The 22643-nt window shown below is 41.5% G+C and overlaps 1 protein-coding gene across 1 annotated transcript in view; it reads right to left on the bottom strand.

The window, feature by feature from the left end:
- LOC108102144 (chaoptin) overlaps positions 1-22643 on the bottom strand; it is a 210258-nt gene that overhangs the window by 85066 nt on the left and 102549 nt on the right. Inside the window, exon 4 of the mRNA XM_043207331.1 lies at positions 12327-12353. The gene's annotated coding sequence lies outside the window, so the exon portion shown is untranslated. The remainder of the gene's footprint in view (positions 1-12326; positions 12354-22643) is intronic.

Raw genomic sequence — 22643 nt, 5'->3', positions numbered from 1 at the left:
CTTTGTCTTTGAGATGCGTTTTAATCTGGCCATTGTTCCTCGTCCTTTGCGCTTCCTCTTCCTTCCTGCCACTCCGCCTTGTAAATTATGTGTTTTAATATTTTACAAAGACTCAAAAACTGAGGACTTTGTTTATAATCTTATGCCCGTTTTCCCCATCTCCGTCTCCGTCTCACTCCTTTCTCGGCTTTAATAAGCCCCCGAGAAGGGCGCACCCTCGAAAGTGGGCGTGGCCAGCGGGGGCTGTAAATATAAATAACTGCAAAGGACCAAAGATCCGACAGGCGACGAACAGAAATAACAGAAAAATGCTTCTGTAATAACATTTAATTTGCACAGAGAGGAATTCCTGCAGCTCGCGTTTATTTGCATTTGTTTGCATTCGCTGCTTAACCCTTTTGCGACCCAACTGGGCATTCACTGCTTAACCCTTTTGCGACCCAACTGGGCATTCGCTGCTTAACCCTTTTGCGACCCAACTGGGCTTGATAACTGCCGGCTGCCAACTCGATTAGGCCAAGTTCCGGCTGAACACTTGGGATTTTCTGGAAGGGATTGTGGGGTTTCTCAAACCACACAAAAAGAAATTGGTCCCGAAAACCTAACCATATTGTTTATAGTGCCTTAAGTTCCCTAAAAGAAATAACATTTTTAGCAACTTCACCTAAATGTAGTGCTTTAAAGAGTGTGTTGGGCACACTAAACAATTATCAAGAAAACAGAAAAAATAGATACTACTTATATAAAGAAAACCCCGCCAACTTTAATGCAGTCTTCTGTATTAAGTTATCAAGAAGGCAAAATGCAACGTATTTCTTCCCATTAAACTCCGCCTCATTTCTCTCCGTGTACCTGGAAATCGGCAATTATGTTCGAGTCTCAGTGAAAGGGAAGTGCGCAAAAATATGTCCGCCGAGAGCCATTTGGCAGCCATTTCCCCCCGGTTTTCAGGGTGATCCTTTGATGGCCAGAACCATTGACCCGCACCAAACTCGGGACTGACTTACGAGCACAGGCAACTTAATTATCTGCGACAATTACTACAGGCAACAAATCTAAGCAGGAATGTCCTGTATCCTCTGCACGTATCTGTATGTGTGTGTGTGTGTATGTGGTCTGTCAGCACATTTGTCTGCGTGGCATATGAATAATTGCAAATGCCAACAATGGGCGGCATTTGTCGTTGTGGTCGTCGGTGCTTTGTCCTCGCATCCTTGTTTCCTTGTATCCTTGCTGCTCTGCCAGCCAGCCAGGCATTCCAGATTTGATATACAGCTCACATACACCAGTGCACCTGGCTCCGTGATCATTTAGATAAATAATTCCGACTGTTAATTGAGTGCAAGGGTTTCGCTGGCGGACAAAAGTTCTCTGGCCAGGCCTGTGTGAAAATTAATTAACTAAATTATTAAGTGGCTGGCAAAGGCAGAACTCCGTCCGTCCGTCCGTCTGTCCGTCTGTCCGGTTGTCCGTTTGTCCGGCCAAAATGAATATTGTAAATTATGCTTTTATTATTGCCGCAAGTTGTTCGGCACGATAATGACGATGTCCAGAGCATGTGCCGGCATTTGGCTTTAATTGCGGCCTAGTGGCCAAAAATTACCTGGCCCAAAGTCCCCATTACTGGTCAAGACATTAAGCAATATTTATGACGGACAGCGGACAACGGACAGCGGACAGCGGACAGCCACCCTCGAATGGCAACGCCAAATGCTTATTTAATGAGTTAATTATTTTTTGTATTTATTGCAGCGCCGAAATATGCGAATAAGCAAACGTGAAAATATGCGCAATTAAACGTTAAGCACGAGAACAGTCGGGGAAAAACCCATTAGAATTTTTGGGGTTTTTCTTTTGAGGGCAGACTCAATTAGCGCGGCGTCCTAATGGTGGAAGTACTGTGGAAAATGGGGAAAGTACGTGGAAAAACGACAAATCATGCGTGTAAGCCCGGCATTTCCCCTAATGCTTTCAAGGCCTTTTTAATTACTATTTCACAAATATTATTGCACATGTTGCAGTGCTTTCAGCGGATGTTAATTGATGTAATGAAATAATAATAAAATTTGATTGTCCTTTATTGATATTAAATGTTGTAACTTCAAGTTTGATTTGTTCTCAAGCCAGCTTCGCTCCTTATTTGCGAAGTTTAAATTTAATTAAAGGTCTCGTCATCTGTTGCTTTGTAGTGCATACCATCGAATATTTGAGAGTTTCCCATACTCCATGTGTCGATTATTGCAATTGGTTTTGTGTGATTAGAAACTAATTGCCTGTTTTGCAACGCAGTGAGGAAATTATTTCAAGCCCAATGAAGTGTGTATATTTATTCGAAATATAAAGCCCAAAGTGAGTCGATTTAGACAAGTCAACCTGTCAGATTAAGTCTGATCTTTTATACGATATAGCTATTAATTGTGTTCTGACCAATTTATTTATTTTTTATTTATATTGAAGTTAGAGTAGCTTATAAAACTAAAACTAACTATGAAAGTTGCAGTACTAGCTGCTGAGGCCATCGACTGTCTGTACTTATATTATGTGATATAATGGTTTACAATTTACAATTTACAATTACAATTACACCTACATTCTGACCAATTTGTTTGGCTAAAAACACACAGATGTGCAAACGGCTTGGATTTATAATTTCTATTGCCACTTAAGACATCTTCTTCCGCTACGTTTTAAACAGTTTACTGGCTCTATAATACCCTCCTCGAGTGTAACTTTTAAAACATGAATTATATTTTATAAACTCAGATACCTTTTTAAGAAGCCATAGAAAATATAGTAGTTACGTAGAACAAATTCAATACAGTATCGTGTTATATATGTTGTATATCAATATAACTTTTAGATGACATCGCAAGTATCGAAACAATTTTGGGAAATTAAACTTGATAAAAAAGTGTGAAAGTCGCTTTTTGATTTCAATGTTTTCTTGAAATATCACAATGCACTTTGCTTGCTTAAATAGGTATTCCCAACGCAATTTTCGTATGATTATCAACATTTTGCTGGTATTTCGATCGCTGATACGATTTATTATGTGCAAAAAAGTGGAAAAAACCATGACACTCTGCTCCAGCTGACCGAAAGAGTTCAAATAATGGGAGGCCAAGAGCCGCGCAATCGTTAACCCGAATTAACTTGTAAAACCCATTCGTGGCTGGCCGCAGAAATTAAAGGCAAACATGAAATGTTTTCGGCAGCGCAGACAAAGGAAACTTTTCCAATTTTCCGACCACATTGGCTCGACTGCTGCTGCTGCGTCAATCAATCAATCAGGCAATCGTTCATGCGCACATTAATTTATTCATTTTAGCGGAATCGCCACGAGAAATATTTTTCGATATAATTGCTCTCTTACCAATTTTCGTGCGGAGCGGGCGCAAAACGCTTTTAATTACTTAACCGGAAATTGGCAATTAAAGCGATTTAACGGCCCACATGAATGCGGGGCACTTCGACTGCCCCGAAAGCCCAGACAAACACAAGAATCTCAAAGGAGGAGCGCCCCCTTTTAATGGCCATTTTCCCCCCGTTCCCCCGTTCCCTCCCCCTCCTCTCCTTTCCAGCTTTTTCCGCTTTTCCTCGCTGCCTCATCAACTAACGTCATCGTTCAGGGCCTTAATCAAGTTTTAAATGGCCACAACCCCCATGACCCCCACCCCCTTCCCCTTCCCCCATTTTCCGCTGCCCCCCGAAGGTGCTGCCAACTCGTTCATTGTTATTTATTGTGTGTTGTTGTTATTGCCGGAAATTTATTTCAATTTTCGCCGAGCTGCAAAGTTTTGTATTGTCATTGCGAGCGTTCGCCTTTTTCCAATTAGAGATGAGCAAAGGTTCGTGGGGAGGGGGAGGGGCTTTTGGTGGCTGCTTTCAATGGGGCGTGTTTTTCGGGGGGTTGGGGAGCATAAAAACTCATTTAACTTTTTTGGCCAGCGAAACGTCAAACGCCCCGGAAAAGTTGCCTCGGCACGTTGGTTTTTCCGAGCAGCCCGCCGATATCTGTTGCATACTTTTCGGGCGCTGCATAATTAATTGCTTGTGCCGGTGGAACGGAACGGCAGGGAACGGAACGGAAAATACTGAAACGGAAGCGGTCACTGAATAAAAGTCTGGGACTTCGATTCTATTCGATTCCCTTTTTGACCTTTCATTATAACAAAAATTGAAATTAAAATTGGTTAATGGAGAGGGAATGCTTAAATTACAAATTAAGGGGTTATATACCTTTTTCACCAGAGAAATACAGGGTTTTTATTTATTTTTTTTAGCATGTTACCATTGTTTTATTTAAATATAATATAAATTTTATCAACGTACGTGTCCTTAAGTAAATTCGTATAAAATTTCGAGCGAAAATATTCATAATTGTGGAAGTTATAGTCCTTGCCGCAGAAGTCCTTTTTTCAGTAGTGGCTCACGGTGAGCATGAAAACAAGGAAACGGCTCAACAGAAAAAAAAAATAAAAAAAAACTACGTTAGTATATAGTGTTACCTAGTTCGTGAACAAAGGATTTTACGAAAAAAATTTTTTACAGTTACAGTGATTATTTTTTCAAAAAAACTGATTTTTTGAGGTCTAATAATTTAGTTTTTCGCCCCAAAAAAATAGAAAAATTTGTCGAAAATAAAATTCCTTCGTTCACGAACTAGCTATTGTATCTACAAACAATCCCCCAAAATTTCAAATCGATCGATGTAGTCGTTACCGAGATATCGTGCTCACCGCAATGACCTTTTCTCAAAAATGCGACTCCGAGATAATCGCGTTTAAAGTTTTAGCTGGACATTAGGTAGTCGTGTACACCGTGCGCTATGAACGGGTGTATCTTGGGTTCTAGTGCCCCGATCTCTAAAAAAATTTGCAGAAAAATTGTTGAAGGTATTTACATAAAAAAAAAATCATAAAATTTTTTTCGATTTTTTGATTTTGAAAAGGTATATAACCCCTTAACAACATGGGAAGCAAATTCGGCCTGCTGAAGCTTATATTCTATTGCAGTTGAAACCGAAATCTATGAAAACGTAGTCTAGATTTATCAGACATAATCACGATGTTTTAATCTCGTTATGATATTTAAGATTTCTGAGTGTTCTGGATGACATAAAAACTTAAAAACACAGAAAAAAATTGAATGCGACCAATGATTTTGTAAACCAGTTGTCTTTAATATATAAATCCTTGCAGTACCTAACGCTTTGTGATTATCAAATTAGTTGCTTACCCTTTAAAAATATAATCTATAAATTAAAATTAACACAATAATATGAATCAATTAGGGAAACAATCGTTTGTAGATAAAGACGGTCGCAGATAAAATTTGTACTTCTTTATTGTTGTTTTTATTATAATGAAACTGCATTGAGTATTCTCATTTGTATTAACAGAAGGGAAACTTAAAATGTATTTCATTTACAAAGCAAAAGTTAAGTTTTCACGTTAAATTCTTAAATTTTTTTAAATTAAATCTTTCCAAGAATCAAAATGTACGAATAATATTGGGAATATTGGGTCACAAAACCTGAACAAGTTGCAGTTTTGAAGATTGAATACAGGACTCGTGATTTAACTGCTAGGGAATAAGGGTACTCGTATTAGCACCGTTTTCCGTTCTGGTTTTAGGTAAATTCCCTCGGTTTTCACCACTTGATTATTTTGGTGGCGGCGAACTGATGAATTTGAAGTCTTGTGGCGGCCAAATAGAATGGAAAATAGTGCGCCGCGGTCTCGAGTTCGGTACTTGAGGGCACGAGGATCGCTCCGGGGGGCGGAAATGAAAAATGAAAAACGGAGCGGGGAAAGCGGAGAATGCGGAGAAATCGGGGAAAGCGGTTAACTTGCTGCTGGCCGCTTAATTTTCGGTCTTGCCAAGCGTCCAATTTGCCGCCACATTGCAGGCAAAGTTGTTCGCGAAAACTTGAAACTTTGCCACCATCCACATCCATCGCGAAAGTGGAGTTGGCCTTCGACCACCGCACTAATTTCAATTGCCCTCGGCTAATGTGGGACAAGCGCCAACTCCTCGGCCTCCCCTCGCTAGTTTATGGCGAAAGTTGAGCTGAAAAACGCGCGCAGAAAATGTCAAGTGCAATTTATACAAATTTCACGGTTACTTCTGAAGTGTCGAAAACTTTTCACGGTTACTCGGCCAACTGACAGCCCCGGAATTAGCCAAAGTCCGCTGGAGTTTCACTGTTGCCCTTTTCGCTCTTGCCAACCACACACGTTTTCCCGCGAATTTCAGCCAATTTCAGCGCTTCTGAGTTTCCCAAGTTCCATTCTGCGCGGCTGGCCAAATAATTTCCGAGAGTTAATTAATCGAGTGCGTATTCAAAGGGAAAATCACAATGTGCCTGCAATTGGTTATCATAGCAGGGTGTATTAGCTCAGACAAAGTTGCGAGTCATGAGAGAAAGTGCATTAGTTTTCGAATGACAAAACATTAACAACCTAGTTATTTTTATATCACATGCATAAATATATTTGTACTTGGTTAAAAATATATTCCTGATCAGCAGTCAGTCAGTCCCTTTCAATTCAAACTGGTTCTCATTCCCTCCAATCAAAGCATTGAAAGAGCTTTTAAAACTCCTGGCAATAATAACAATAATATTTTACAGGACCAAACAGTAACTAGAAGCCTATTCTATGAGTAGAGCTTTGAAACTTTTTTAAGATTAGTACCCAATGTGAGATAAATAGAAAAGTACCTGTACCAAATATCGGACATCATAGTATTGAAGGATACAAAAGACAGGCTCCAAAATAGGTTTGAATGATATAGTTATTTCATGGACCTTAAATTTATGTGCAATGCTTTTGCAAAGTCTGGATTGCTTAGAACTTCGCTATTACTGTGCACACTGTTTTAATTTATCCAAACAACAAATTCCACAGCTAGTGTTTATGAATGTTGGCAAGCGAAAAATTAAATAACATTTCTATGTACTTGTTTAACTTGGAATAATTCAACTCGGAATCAGTCCATCCGCAGCACTTGCTCCATATATAATATTTGTGCGAATTCTTTTTAGCGGGCCCCACATGGATACTCGCATATATATTTTAAACATTTTTTGCCGAAATGTTTGTGCATCCGATACGCAAAACAAATGCAATCGGCGGAGTGGTCAGGGGCTTTGTTCCTTTTTTTCGCTGCATCTGAATGTTTTATCTCGCCCGCTGCGTTTTGGGGGTTTTGTAATATTCCCCGATGCCAGTTTGATGGCCAAAAAATACAAACTTTCCGCAACAACAAGCAACAGGGGAAGAGGAAGGGGAGGGGTAGGAAAAGAGGCGAAAAAAAGAACTTTGGCCATTTAATTGGAAAATTAAATTTTACGCTGCTGCAGCGACGAACAATGCGGGCGCAGAGTTTCTCACCTCCGAGTGATTTTCACCCCGCCCGGAGTTTTTCATTTGCAGGTAACTTCTAGAGCGAAATGCATTTAAAACATTTTGCCCTCCTGCTGCATTCCGGGGATTCCTCGGGCCACTCCAGATGTCATGTCAAGTGTCCCCAGTTTCCAGTTCTCCCGCTCTCCCGATTCTCCCCGCATTTCCTTTCCTGCTTATGCAATTTTCCAAAATGACTCGGAATTCATTTGACAAATTGTCTGTCTAGCGGAGAGTGGCCGAGTGGAGGAGTGGAGAAGTGGAGGAGTGGAGGAGTGGGGGAGTGGCCAGGGGGGCAGCTGCATTATTTCACTCCTCGGAGGGCTGTCGGAATTCGTTTTGCGCCCTGTCATTGGTCGGGCAAGTGGCAAAATTAAATTTAACAAGACGAGCGCCGGGCTGCCACATTGTTTAAAGTGCTTAACAAGCGGCAGGATCGCAGGACACCTTCCAAGGGCCTCCATCCTTCAGCTCTCATCCTTCATCCTTCAGTCGCTTCAGTCGGTTCAGTCGGTTGAGTCGGTTGAGTTGACCCTTCGCCGGAGGAGCTGCAGCCAGCGAAGGAGAGGTGGCATGAAAAATGAAATGAAAACCAGCAAGTAACCGCAATCATTGCTCGACTCGCCGCTCGTTAGCAGCTCCCGGGAAAGTGGTGGGAAAATCGCTGGTCAAGGGGATGGAGGAAGGGGGAGGGGGAGGGGATGGGGGAGCGGAGTCAGTGGTCTAACCAAACCAAGCCAAAAGAAAAGCGTCCGAAGCACTTTCTCGCACACAGACTCTACTCGATTTTGCATACCCTTGCAGGAGCTATTATAAATATAATCCCAGCATCAGCTTATAGATTCTCGATCAGCACCGCCGTTCGAGTAGATATAGCCATGCCATTGTGCTTGTGTGATTCTGTCAAGTTCGTGAGCTTTGATTAAAAACCATTGATGAGCACAACCCAAAAAGTCTGTTTATAAGTGTGAGCCATTTAAGTGTGGAAATCACATAGATCGACCGGCTATATCAAGGAACTGCCATTCAAAAAAACTAGAACAACTGTCTAAAGTATCTAAAACAATATTTAATCATCATTGATTTTTTAAATAGTGCTTTGTAAATTTTGAAGAGCTATAAAAACCATCGGAAAACCTATAGAATATGAATAGAATAAACCTTATAAACTTTCTTACTTATAAAGTAATTCAATAATATTTTAATACCCCTTAGTAATAAAAAAGGTCATTCAATAGAAGGTAAAGATAAAGATAACTTAAGAAGCTACATCCTTGTATTGAATTTCTTGTCTAAACTTCAATAGATAAGAATACATTTTTAGTTTATCCAATGCTCCAAGTGAAAATGAATTTTTTTGAATGTTTGGTGAATCAACATGAATGATATTATTGATTCATTTGTGTAGTAGTATTACTTAATTATGTTTATGTAATTAAGTAGCCTGAGGAGCAGAACCCTCGGGTCCAGGTTCCTTACACTTGGGACCTCTGGAAGCATCGACCCGATAAAGCTCCTTAACCTTATCGAAGGAGCCGGGTTGATGGGTGAGCTCTAAGCTCAGATAGGGGGTACAATAGATCCAGTTGGGTCGAGGTAACCTTTTCCCCCCTAATAATAATAATAATAATACTTAATTATGTTTGTTTGGACTTAAAATGGTTTCTAAATGTATCTCTAGATAATGAGGCACCCATGTAAAATTGAGTCGTTAGTTTTTTTAAGGCTCGGTGATGGTGAGCAAGTATCTTCTTTTCCTGCTGGGTATTAAATCCTTCTGTAGAGCCGGGAAAGCGTGTGGCCTGCAGCTAAGCCATGTCTTTCCACAGCACTCTCCTTTGTTTTCCCCCTCTCCCTTTCCCACTTTCCCTCCCCCCTCCCCTGCCACCGCTCTCCATCCATCGGTTTCCTTTGCCATTGTCCCCGCCTTTGTCTCTGCCTGCGGGCGCTGAACTCATTTGGCTTTGGTGTCGGCCTGCTTAGCAGGAGAATGGCTACAAGTGCTGGCCAGCAGGACGAGAATGACCAAAACTCAGTCATCCACTCATCCAGCCATCCAGTCAGCCATCCAGTCAGCCAGTCACTCATCCTGTGATCCTGCTGTCCGGCATTTTGTTTGTGTGCTTCTCTCTGTCAGGGGAAAGGATGCGAAAGGAGCTTTGATTTTGCAGTCGGAGGATGTGGCACGCCCACTTTCCACCTCCACCTCCTCCACTCCACCTCCAACTATCCTCCTTTTGCATTAGGTAATTACTTCCCTGTGACGCTCGATGAAGTGCAAATTCATTAAGCTGATGCACTAGTCCACAGTTGCGGCTTGCGTTTTTACAATTAATCAATGTGCAGAGATGTTTGCACAATCGAATTAAATCGCTTCGGCTTTTTGTTGCTCGAATGTTGAATTTCGATTTTTCAGCATCAGATGTCACGGAATAATATGCGACATCAGGTGGAAGTGTCACTGCTAAACACATTTTCTTTTTGCCGGCACAAAGTCATGCATTTCCATCCGTGATCGAACGTTTATTATATTGAATTTGACCCGAATGTTATTAGACAAAAATGTGTTCGATTCTGTCTCTGGCACATTGTGCATTTTAATCTGCTGTGACCCATTTTGCCATTCGATTTCGTTTACATTTACAACTTTTGACACTAATTGAAGCTGGCTCTTGCGTATATGTGTTTAGGTTTTAAATATGAATGCAGCTGGGGGGTTGTTTGGTCAATTCTTAAATTACATTATTTTGTTTAAATTCCTCCTGAATGCAAGTATTGTTTCTACGGCATTTGGCAAAATAAATAGCAATGGAATGGCCAAATGTACTGACTTTGAATTGTGAATTGCGCAGTAATTTACTACTTGTTATTAAACAGGTGGCATGTTGCAGCTAAAACTCGGAAATAACCATCGACTCGGATGTCTATGCACTGCTCGAAAAATGTGGGGCACGTGGAGAATGAAGAACGAAATCGGCTCTTTGGGGCAGGCTGCATGGGATTATGACTGGCAAATGCAATTGGGGCTGGGGCTCCATCTCAAAGCAAAGGACTGGCCAGCTGCTAACGAAGCCGAATTTTAAGCATGCACTTGCTCCCTTTTGCCCCTTCAATCCCCTCTCCCCTTCCCTGCCGTCGGAGGCAAAGGAATAAAGTTGCTTATTGCATTGAAATGCAATTCCAACTTGCTACATCCACCAACTATATAGACTATATAGACTGCATAGTGCTTGGCCAGCGAATGCGAAATAAATTTCCGCCCAGCAGCGGCCAAAAGCACGAGAATTTCGCTCATAATTTCGTTGGTGGATCTTATAATAAATAATTTTTCACTAAAATTCCGGGACACAGACACAGACAGAAGATGGCCACTCAATAAAAAAAATAAATAAGGACATGAGCGGGCAAAAGAAAGCGCTCGAGCAGGAGCAAAATAACCAGAAGGAGCAGAAGGACCAAGGAACAAAGCTGCGCGTAATACAAATAAATGCGAGTGAGGCCAAAAAACAGGGCGGAGATGAAAAAAGAAGGCGGAATGTAGTAAGTGCATGCCAGCAACAGAAACACTCAAAGTTTATGAAAGGCGCGTCGCCGTCGCCGCCAAAGTTTCCCAAATATCCTGCAGGAAGTAGGGTATCCCGCTGTTGGGAGATGGTTTGCCATAGTAGGACATAAGAGCATCAGATGTCTTAAAAACGATTGGTAACTGGGGATGAGAGTTCTATTTGAATTATGTTTGTTATACCTAAATAATACACTTCCTTATAGCATGTTTGGTCTTTGTAACGATAGTGTATGTATGCAGGTTAAATTCCCAAATTTGTAGGGCAAAATCTGATACTGAAAAATTTGTAGGGTTTGACTTGTAATAGTTCGTTGTTCCCTACTATATTTTACCTTCAAAATGTTTTAATTGTTTCCAAAGGATATATTTTTAACAATCACTAATATAAGGTTGATATGTTTTGAAAATATTGCAAGAAAGTATAGGTACTTTATATCAAAACAATTATATCGATCATATAGATCTTTTATGTTCTTTGCTTAGTCAGTTTGTACCAATTAATAATCATAATAATATGAGTTCTCTGCTCTTTTATATGAGCCTATTTTAAAAATGTAGAAGTCTTCGATATTTGAAAAGAACTATGTCGCCTATTTTTATATGTATCCTAACAAGAACTCCCTGGAAGTAATACTTTGCCTGGTAACAAACACATTTTCCCGCTGAAAGAGCATCCGACCGTCGGTCATTGGAGGGTGGATCTGAATTTTTTTAGACCGCCGCCGACCGCCACGTAAGACAAAGTAGGGGTATATCTCAGGCAGGACCGTTCCTCCCGGTGCGTTTGTCCGTGTGTGTGAGTGAATGGGAGTGTGTGTGTGTGTGTGTGGCAGCCATGCTGTATCGCCAATTACTGTGTCTGTTTGAGCGTACAAAGCGTTTTATAAACCAACTCCGACTCCGACTCCGAACGGCGACCGCCTTGGTTTTCCGATGCCAGTCACGCTTGGACTTTGTCGGGCAACTTTTGCAGCCCTCGGCCGCCGTTTTCCCCCTACATCCCCCAACCCTCAACAACCAACCCCCACCCCCCGACTTTCCACAGGAGCTGTCGTTGCTCTTGAACTTTTTTCGCTTTTGATTTTATTGCCAATTGACCAAGTTTTTGGGTCGATTGCTTATGTTATCGCAAGGCAGGCGAAAGGAGGGCCAAGAAAGTTGCGGAGCTGCGGAGTCCGGTCACTTAAAATGCCAAGACAGCTGTCTCGGATGAGTATCTCGGCCTGGTATTTGTATCTGTATCTGTATCTGCACCCGGCCACCGGCCACCGGGTATCTGTATCCGTATCTGTATCTAGGCTGTCGGGCGAATCCCAAGACGGTGCAGCTTATTTAAAAAGATTTCAACTCACCTCAGCGGTCACGTGGCATCCACCGAGCTGCAAAAGAGGAAACAAAGCAGATGCCAGGGGTGAGTAATAATAATTATTTGATTTGTTTTTTCTTCGAATTTTTATTGGAGGAGTATAATATATCTGTTTTTATTGCGTTCTCGTCTGTTGGAAAAAGTCAATCTATCGACTGAAATGCCTAATGTTTAAAAACAAGTTTTCAGTAAATGAACTAAAGCTTAAATATAAATAAAACATGTATTAGAAATGTTGTTCTTATCATAATTTTGCATTTTAAAAGCACTATTCAATGCCTCAGAAGATATTGAACAAGAATTGATACAGATTTAAGTTTTGGCTGCAAGGGTTAGCCGCAGTTTCTTGTTTTTCAAGACTGTGTTTAAATTTACTATTATAATTTACAGCTTTTAGTTCAATTGCACTAGCTTGTTTGCACAGCAAAAAATCATTTAATGATAATCACTCAAAAAGAGAGCTTAATTTTTATTGCCCCGTCTTAAACACAATTTAACCAGAGAAATATATCCCTGGATACCAACAAGAAGTGGCGACCATCTGCTCACACCATTAATCTTGCAGTTGAAGGGGAAACTCGGGAAAAAGTTTGCCGGAATAAGCCGCAACTTCATAAAAACTTAAACAGCATATATAAAATCGCAGCCCCTAATGAATTTCTAAAGCCAGTGGCACATCTAGGCTACGGAAAGTCACTTGACTGACTGAATTTCAAGGCCGCAATAACTTATCACCCACGGAACCCATCTACTGATTGCAGGCAGATGCGGTCAATTCCACAGCGATGGCATTGGTAAGTGGATCCTTCTCGGGCAGCCACAACAATGCCCCTAATTATCGACTTAAGGGCATTACACTGGCTCTTAGCTTATTAGACGGCGAACCGCAGGCCAAACAGAGGGGGTCCGATATGCGAAATGTGCCCGGGGACCCAAAGCCGGAAGGGAGAACGGCCCTGGAATCTCAATCGGAATGGAAAGGGAAAGGGAAAGGGAAAGGGAAAGGGGAAGGGAGAAGGGAAAGGAAATAGGGAAGGGGAATCGGGCCTACAGGTGGAAATGGGGCAATCCGAGGAGCCACCCGTGAAGCTGCGGAGTCTGTGCGAACGACGCATAATAATAGTAATAACCATAATGATCAAATTTAGGGCTACATCTTAATACGAAAAAGGAAGGCGCCAAAACAAACGCCCAAAAAACGAGGCAATCACACTGGAAAAAAAACCGAGAGATTTAGCTCCGGAGGGGATAAGTACGACAGTAGGAAATAGCCAAAAAACTTTTCAGAAGTGTCCCCTTTACTATATTGCAAACTTCTAGCAGAAATTTTTATAATCCTTAAAAGGATGTATATAGGATGAGTAGCTATTTCTTAACCCTTTCATGCCCAAATTAATCTGGGGACACATAGAAAATATTTAACGCCATAAATGATTAATAGGAACCCCAAGTAACGTTCATATCGATTTTCGATACTCTAAGTCCTTTGGTATGTCCTTACTGCAATGTTGCCTTTAGGCCTTTGAAAAAATCCACATTTATAAAACAATTTTCAAGCCCAACTTTATACTTTTATCATAGTCTTACCTGTTTTAAAGATTTGTACGTACTTATTTTATTAGTATTTGTCACTAATTTTAGTTAATCGCACTATTTGCACGGACACTTTTTGGTAAAATTTTTCGGCAGCTGTGGTCGCTTCGAATCATAAGTGATAACTTAGCACACGCTGCAGCTGCATTCGCCAAAATTACCAAAAATTAAACAACATTAATAAGGGGAATCGCCTATAAAAAAAAATCCACAAAAATTTTGAATCGTAACCGATTTAAACTTCAAAAAGTTAATGTTGCCTGTAGGCAACAGTGGGCATGAAAGGGTTAACTAACAAACATTATTTAATTTTTTTTTTAAGGATTAGTTGTTCTGAACTGTGAAAAAATGTTGTCTTTGTTGCCTAGTTATATCGATTTTCAAAAGTTAAGAAATCTTGTAGACTTAAACATTAACCTGTTAACAAAATAAATTAAGAAGAACAATAAAAAAATTTTGGATCATTTTGAAGTACCTCACCAGCGACATATAAAACTTGACTTTACCCTTAAAAAAACAAAATTTGTTATGCCGATGCGTTTACATCTGATATCCGTTTTTGTTGACAATTACTTTTTTATAGTTTCAGTATTCGGGACACTCAGTAGGTAAGATTGAATAAGAAAATTTTAAAGAGTGTTGTTTGTGTGTTTACACAATAAATTTGATAACTACTCTCTTGGCACATCAAGAGGTGTTTTTGATACATTAAGTTTTTCAGGGAAGTATATATATATATTAATACGGCCAAAAACTATCTACAAAATCTATTCAAAGGGACGCATTAACGACCCCTAGTATATATCCAAAATGAGCTGAAATGCAATTCAAGAGAAACCACATTTTTTCTGAGTGCCGCCTAAATTTGTGCGCATAAAATAAATAATGGCAACATGTGTGTGTTTTGGTGCACGGTGCGCCTTCATAAATGCACGATTATTTGTAGTCTTTATTAGCTGGTCTGAAGGGGCGAAGCTTTAATGCCAGCTGCCGCCGGAAGAGCCGGGTGAAAAGCGGAAAAGCGGGAAAATGGAGTTCCAGCGGACGGAATCCGCGGAGCTGTTCAAATGGAATCGAGGTAATTCCGACACACTCGAGCTTTGTAATCATGTCAAGCGGTTGAGGCAACAACTCAAGTGGCCAAGGACTCAGACGGGAATAAGTAACAGGTAATACAAAGGAATTATTCTTGCTACCCCAAATAGGAGGTATTAAAGCTATAAACTGGTTCTAATGCCTTATAGGAGTGCAGTAATTAAAGTTGGTTTAAGGTAAAATCAACTAAACGTGGTTCATAGTCAAGATATTTATTTCCATTGCTTGCTTAAGCACATTGTATTATATCTCTTGAATTATCTATTAGTTTCTGATAGTTAGACCAAATGAGTATCTATTTGCACCTATTTAAGTCCAGTTTAATCACCTGTTGAGGCTTTTGTTGTTCGCCTGTTGGTTTTCCTCGGTTGCTACAAATTAGCCATTGATGTTGCCTTTTGTTTGCCGGATGTGCGCACACCTATGCAAATCTATAGGTCGTGTTTGTTGTGTGTTTTGTGTATGTTAGTGTTAGTGCGACAACGGAGTGTGCTTTCGGCCAAAATAAACACTGACAACCGCTCTGATTGGAAACGGCGTCAACGCAACCGAAAACAGAGAAAAACCATCGCGGAAATCAATTTGGTAGCAAGCTAAATAGAAATCCCAAATGTTATTGTCTTCCGAAAAATATTTTAAATTCTCTATGTGGCATTCCTGTCGTGCCTTTTTTTGAATTCCTGGCAAAAATGAAATTGATAAATAATTAGGCTTTTAAAAACAGATCTCACAAATGATTAGTGTATCAATTTATAACATTACACATTGTATAAATGGACGTTTGGACTTTTTGGTCAGGTTATAGACATGATGTGCTTGAACTTGTTTGACCGATCCTAATACCTAAATGGTTTCTTTTGTTCAATTTTGGTTAATTCTTTTATTACTTAAATAAAATCACCTCTCCACAAAACATTTGTAATATTAATAGGTATTAACTTTATTATTGTAATTAATTTACTAAAACGCAACTGGTTTTTGAAGTAAAAATACTAAAAAAGAATAACTGAAACATTTCTTTTAATTGCATGCTGTTTAATTTGTTGACTTAATATAAAAGGATGTGCTAACTACCTAATTACAGTACTCGCTTTCTGCATGGACGACAGTCTACAGCAAAAGCCAACTCGGCTAATTCATTTTCAGTGAAATCCGCTTCCCCTGTTACAGATGTAATGAAAACAAAAGATTGCCAAAATCCCTCCCAAAACTAATAATATTTTATGCGATTGGCACATGTTAATTACTCCGCTGACTTATTAATTGCACAATTCTATTTCAGATGCAAGTGTCGAGTTCCGCTGCCTGAGAGAAGATTTTCCTGGCACCGCTCACCTTTTCAGAGCTTCAGAAGCGGCTGACTCGAAATAGCCCCAAGCGCACTCGAAATTAAACATTTTGGCAGCGATGGAAACTTCCTGTGCGGAGTTCCATCGGCACTTGCCCCCTGTTCTCCTTTCTGGCCCAGTTCCCCAGCCAGTCTGCATATGCGTAATGCTCACAGAAACTCAACAGGAGTCTCCAAAAATGCGCTTATGTGCAGGAGCGCGAAACTTTATGGCGCTATATTTTCTCGAGCAGCAAGGACATCCATATGAACGGGTTCACTGGAAACAAGTGACGTGACTTTAGTTTGCTTGTAGTTTAATAAAGTGCAGAGGAAAAGCTAAAAACTTAAGAGTAAGCTAATCACATGCTAATTTTAACCTTATCAATGGAAATATCTAATTTTGATGAAGCCACCCAGTTTTTCATTTGATAAACACCTCCACTTTTTTGCGTGCATGCGTGCCAACAGTTTTTATCAGCGAAACAGGAGGAAACATTTGTCTGATCGTTTTTGCCAGGCCAAACTTTTCGCAAACTTTTAATACCGTTCTCCGTTTCGAGGGTACAACTCCTGGGCGGGGGGTTTCGGCACCCAGGCCAGCCAGTCACCCCTTCTTGGATGGAGTACCCCACTGAGTATGGAACGGCCTCATCCTGCAGAACTGCGATGATCGAGCACCGAAATGCTCGACGAAATTTCATTGAAAGCCGACGACACAACGCTGCTGGGAAAATTTTTGGCATTTTCCGTTTCGCGCACACCCTTTGAAAAATGGCCAAAAATAAGGTTGCGATGGGGAAGCTTGGGGAAGGGGGATTCGCGGGGATCCGGGTCGCTCTGCGACAATTAAACACTCGCACACAGAGACACAGATACTGATGCCACGCGGCGAAAAGGAAAACTCTGCCAGCATTCAGCAGCCAACTGGCAAATGGCGAATGGGGAATGGCGAATGGCAGCTGGAAAAGCAGGAAAAGGGGGAAAAAGGGAAAGGGGAGGCCCAGACTAACGAAGCCTATATGCATGCAAACAGCAAACAGCAAATATAAATGCAGCAATTAAGCGAGAGCGGGGCTAACTTGGCCAGCCGAAGCTCATAAGCCCGTCCATTTAAAACTGCTTTTTATGAAACGACAATGGGCTTACCTTTTGCAGCCAATTGTCCCTATGTGCTGTATATAATCATGGAAATATCTACTAAAGAAAACAAGGATATGTTGGGTTCCCGTATGAGCATCTTCATAACTTCCTTGGTATTAAACACTAACTTTTAAATAAAGAAAGCTGTGTTTATTGAGTTTGAGCGGATAAATTAAATAATCTCGAAGCTTAAAGACAAATTAAACGAACCGATGCATGTAAAAATAACATTTTGAGAAATAATCAAGAAGATATATAAAACGCTGGCTTGAATTTTATTACAAAGATTGATTTAAGCTTCAATGCATTTCGATTTTATCAAATCAGATGATTTGGTTACGAGTTATGAAGTGTACTGCATCCAGTTTGTTTTCTAAGCGCCGCTGGGCTTTCCCTATGACTTCCTACATTAATGGTTTTTTAATTAACAATTTAAGAAGGTTTGTACTCGTCTATGCAGACCCTCATCTCTCTTGCATTGTACTCTATTCCTACCTGTAATAAAGAAAGTCCTTTTGTTGACGTTTTAACCAGGCATCTGAAAACCGGGAAAGAAGTTAGCGGGCAGACTGACATGTCTATATCCACTCACGGTCCGCCCATCAGAAGAACATATATATACATGTGGAGATACTTTTAATGCCACCCTGGAAATCCCTCGCACCTTGTTTGGAGTCATTGGAAATTAATCGCTTCCCTAGGCATAAGTTGAACTCCGATTGCGGCTTTATTTGCCAACAGCGAGTGGGTGTGCGTGTGTGTGTGATGGGTTAAACACATGTAAATCACGAATCACGTATTTCCAGAAAGAGAAACAGGAACCGAGTCAGGCCACAAATCAAGTGGCCCGGCTGAGCACATAATGGCCATTTGGTGTTCGATGCGGCATCGCCAGTGCCACCCGCCTCATTTTCAATGGCAAGTGGAATATGGAGGCGGGGTTCGACGACCGAAGTGTTGAATTGATGGCCAGGACTTCTGGGAGAGGTGCGACAATGGACAGCGCACTGAATCCGAATCTGAATCTGAATTTGGATCTGCTATCTGAATCCGGCTGAGGCCAAGATTGCTGCCAAATTGCTCGCAGGAAAATCAGAAATGGATTCCACAGGCGGCTGGCTCTCTTTCGGGTTTCATTTTACAACCTATTTATTTTGGGCCCCTGATCGACTTGAAAAGTTCCCAAGCACTCGCCCATTACGAGCAACGAAATTCGGTAGCAGAAGAGCTTACATTTTGTATGCAGTTCTATGTCCTGGGATTTCCCAGCGCAAAGGAGAAACTTCGAGCTGAACAACCACCTTTTGCTTTTCCTTGACCTTTCCCGTGGCAGCTTATTGATTCCTGATTACTGGCCAACATCTCCGCAATGTTGCACTGGATTTCGCCATTCGTAGAACGCTTTTCATTTGTATCCTCCCATCTTCCACTGCCCTCCACAGTTGCTCCATTGTTGTGATTTGGGGTTCCGTTTTGTGAGGCGACATTGTAATCAACAGGAACCGCTAAAAGCAGACATCAGCCTTTCAATGCGGGTGCTTTCCCTCCTTTCTCCTTTCCCATTTCTCCATTCCACACTCTGCTTTCCTTTTCCACTTTCTGGTCTGTTCTGTTCGGCTGCCTTTAATTTTTCGCTAGCTTCCGTGTTTCCCACTTGTTTTTCTCCCAGCTAACCCATACCCATTTTCCCTTTTTTTCATTCGCGTTCTCTACGTTTTTATAAGTTATTTTGCTTTTTTATCATTCCCTGCCATTCTGCTTAAGCGGATTGATTGTGGCTAATAAAAACGGCAGCAACAACAGGGCTTAACAAAGAGGTTGTGCCCTTAATGTTGCCCGGCTTGTAGCCCCTTCTCTCTCCCCTCCCCCTCCCCTCCCCCTTTCACTTTGCCGCCTCTTCTTGGCCGCTTTCTTCGGCTCCTCCCATTTCCGTTTGCACTTTGGGCACAATTCAGTGGAGGAGCGAAAGGAGAGCGGCTGCAAAAAAGTCGGAAGTGGCTTTCTTCGATGCCTTCCTGTCGGAAGCTGAAGGGAATTTCCAAGGAGGCGCAGTGGGAGGGGTGGAGGGGGGCGTGGCACCCTTGTCAACCAGCGACGGCTGCAGCACCCCGTCAGCAGATCACATAATGGCAACAATAAGGAAATCGCATGTGCAGAGGCCGCAGACATCAACATTAAGGAAGAGGGGCGTTAAGCGCGGGGGAAATGAGCTTGAAAATGGAAAGGGGGAGTGGGAAGATGGGAAAATGGGGTCGAAGTTGAGGAGGGAGTTTGGCTTTCTGCGACTTTCCTAGGCTGTTGCTTCGTCGTCAAATGTTTATGAACAGTGAGTCGCCTCACACAGCGTTGCAATGGACAAGCGAACCGGAAGTGGCGAAAGGTGGGGAAAGCGGGGAAAGTGGTGCGGGGAAATGGGTGAGATGCCAGAGGATGTTTGGGAGGAGAGCTGCCACTTTTCCCCGGGCAATTTCGAAGGCGTTGAATTGAAGGCAAAGTCAAGCACAGACTTCACCACAACTACATTTTCATTTTTCTTGTCTCTTGTTGTTGTACTCTCACTGGGGGTGCATTCGTTATCACATCACTGATAACAATATGTTTGAGTTTGAAAACTCTATGTCGTTTCAGGAAAATCAAGAAGAGAGATTACTTGTGTCTTGAAACACATCAGAGCAACATTGTATCTATTTTTAAATCAAGGTAAGTTATTATTTTTTTGTGTTAAGATAAAACTTGCTTAATCTCATGAAATGTTTAATATATAAGTACTCCGAGTACCTAAGAAAAGGTAGTAAGTAATTCGCATTTAAAGGTCTTAACAGTTTCACTTCTTCAAGGCAATTTCCCCACTGGTTTTTTTAGTGGGTGCAGCTTTCCTTTGGATTTTGCATTGCTTTCGAGGGGGCAACAATTTCGCTTTATTTTTCTTCGCTCCTTCCGCTCCTCCCTTCCCCATTCTCCTCCCGCCTTTATCCGCCATTTTGCCATACAGTCCCCATCTGCTCGTGTGACTCGCTTGGCTTTTCCAGCCCAATGGGGGCGGCTGCTAATGAACGAAAACTCACTTAAAGCGGCACTCTCAGCCACCCACCCACCCAACCACCCAACCACCCAACCACCAATCCACCCAACCACCCGATCCGTCCTGACACACGCGTAAGTATAATTTCATTTGTATTTCGATTGAAAAATTCTTGCAACTTTCTTAGGCCGGCGAGCGCAGAGAAGTATGCTATGAAAAATTGCAAATGCGCGAGGAGCAAAGCTTTTGATGTTTTGCATGAATGGCTTCCATACCTACACACACCCCACTCACACACACACACACAGAAACACACAAACACATACATAGCCACTTTCTCTTCCGTGTCACTGTGTTCGTGCGTTCTTGTTCTTGGCTTTTCCTCGACGCTTTTTCATACATTTTAATTGCATTTTTCGTATCAAATTCATATTTATTATGTGAGTGAGCTTTTCCCATTAACAAGAGGAAATTAAAACGAAAACTCATAAAGCAACCCGCACACACAAACACTCGCACAAACGACGGGAACAATTTATGATTGCCCCATCCAAGCCGCTAATTGCGTTATTTTTGTGTGTTTGATTTTCATAAAATTGATATTTTGTTGGCCTTTCATGTCGCTGTGTGTTTTTACATTCGTTCGAAGTGATGGATGCCCCGCCAAACATAAATAGTTAATTTAATACTCTGTTTAATAAAAGCAAAGCAATTTCGACCCGACCAGATTTAGCTGAAAATCCAACGACAATTATCCGTTAAAAAAGGCTTATTGAATTCGGCACACGCAATTTAGTGCTGTCGATTAGATAAGGGTAAGCGGTTGATTACTGAAAAACCACTTTGGGTCCATTTAAACAAGATAAATAAAAATGTATGTTTGGATATTATGCGGTTAATTAGGGATACTAAAAATTGTTAAATGGGTATGGTGTGCTAATTTATTTGGATATTAAATTCTTCATTAAATCGGTATATGAAACGAATGTTAACTTTCTTTAATAAATAACTTTACCCAGCACATCGACGAACTCCATTGTCATTGGAAATTCATATCTATCTCGGCTGCTGACACATTCAATTGAACCGTCGTCGCCGCCTTCCGATGCTGAACTTTAACATTAATCGCGCAATTTAAAGGGAAATAAATAAAGGGAAAAGGAAGGGAAACTTTTCAGCTGTCCAACCCCCTTTGGTTTTTCATTTGGCCACCGACAAAGTCCACACATCCCAGGCAATCTTCCACTCGATGCAAGAGCCGGGTTTTCCTCGCCTTCTTCCTGTGCTCCTCTTTTGGCTTGGATTTTTTGGCCAAGACTTGCCGCCTTTACCGGGACTTTCCCTCTTCCAACAACAAACAAACCTCCGCGTGGCACGAAAAAGTTTTGTTTTGGGACTTCGGTTGTTCTGCGCCTCGATGTAGGCTGCAGTTGCAGTTGCACTTCAGAGACGCCGCACAAGCACCAAGGGCGCAGCAGCTGCTCCTCCTCAGAGTCCCCCCTTTCCCCTTTCCCCTCCCGCCGTCTTCATTCTGATCCTGCCACCGCCCCCGGCTCTTGAGCTTCGGCTAATAACAGTTGCAATGCGAAAAGGACCTCCACACTGAGGATAAAAACTAAGACAAGCTAAGTTCAGCCACAAAACCTCTAGAGATTTAAAATGCATTTATAAGGTATTCCATCTTGCACATTCTTTAACATAAGAAAGTCATCTATAATATATAAAAAAGATAACATAATTCAACTTTATTTGGGGAGAATCGGGAAATACTTAACAAATATTATTTCAGTTCGAAGGGACTTGTAAGAAATGAATATAGGATAAGCAGACTACACTAATATAATTAGGTTTCAAGTGAAATAATTCGCTAAGGCATCAACTGAAGTTGCAGTGTAAACGAAAAGATAAAGAAGTGGGCGCTGGCAGAAAACGATTTACGCTGAAGTGCCAACAAAGGTGCAAAAGTTGCCCTCCCAAGGAGCTCCGCTCGGGTTTCGCATCCTTCCCTCTTCCTCTTCTCCCTCCTTTCGCATTGCGCATACGCCATGTGTGTGTGTGTGTGTGTGTGTGAGTGTGCGAGGGTGTGGGTGTGTGCGGCGGAGGAAACTTTGCCTCCGAGCGTT

Source organism: Drosophila ficusphila, unplaced genomic scaffold, assembly GCF_018152265.1.
Source record: "Drosophila ficusphila isolate 14025-0441.05 unplaced genomic scaffold, ASM1815226v1 contig_197, whole genome shotgun sequence".
Taxonomy (NCBI): domain Eukaryota; kingdom Metazoa; phylum Arthropoda; class Insecta; order Diptera; family Drosophilidae; genus Drosophila; species Drosophila ficusphila.
The sequence above is the reverse complement of the archived record's forward strand: the minus strand, read 5'-3'. Positions and strand labels throughout refer to the sequence as shown.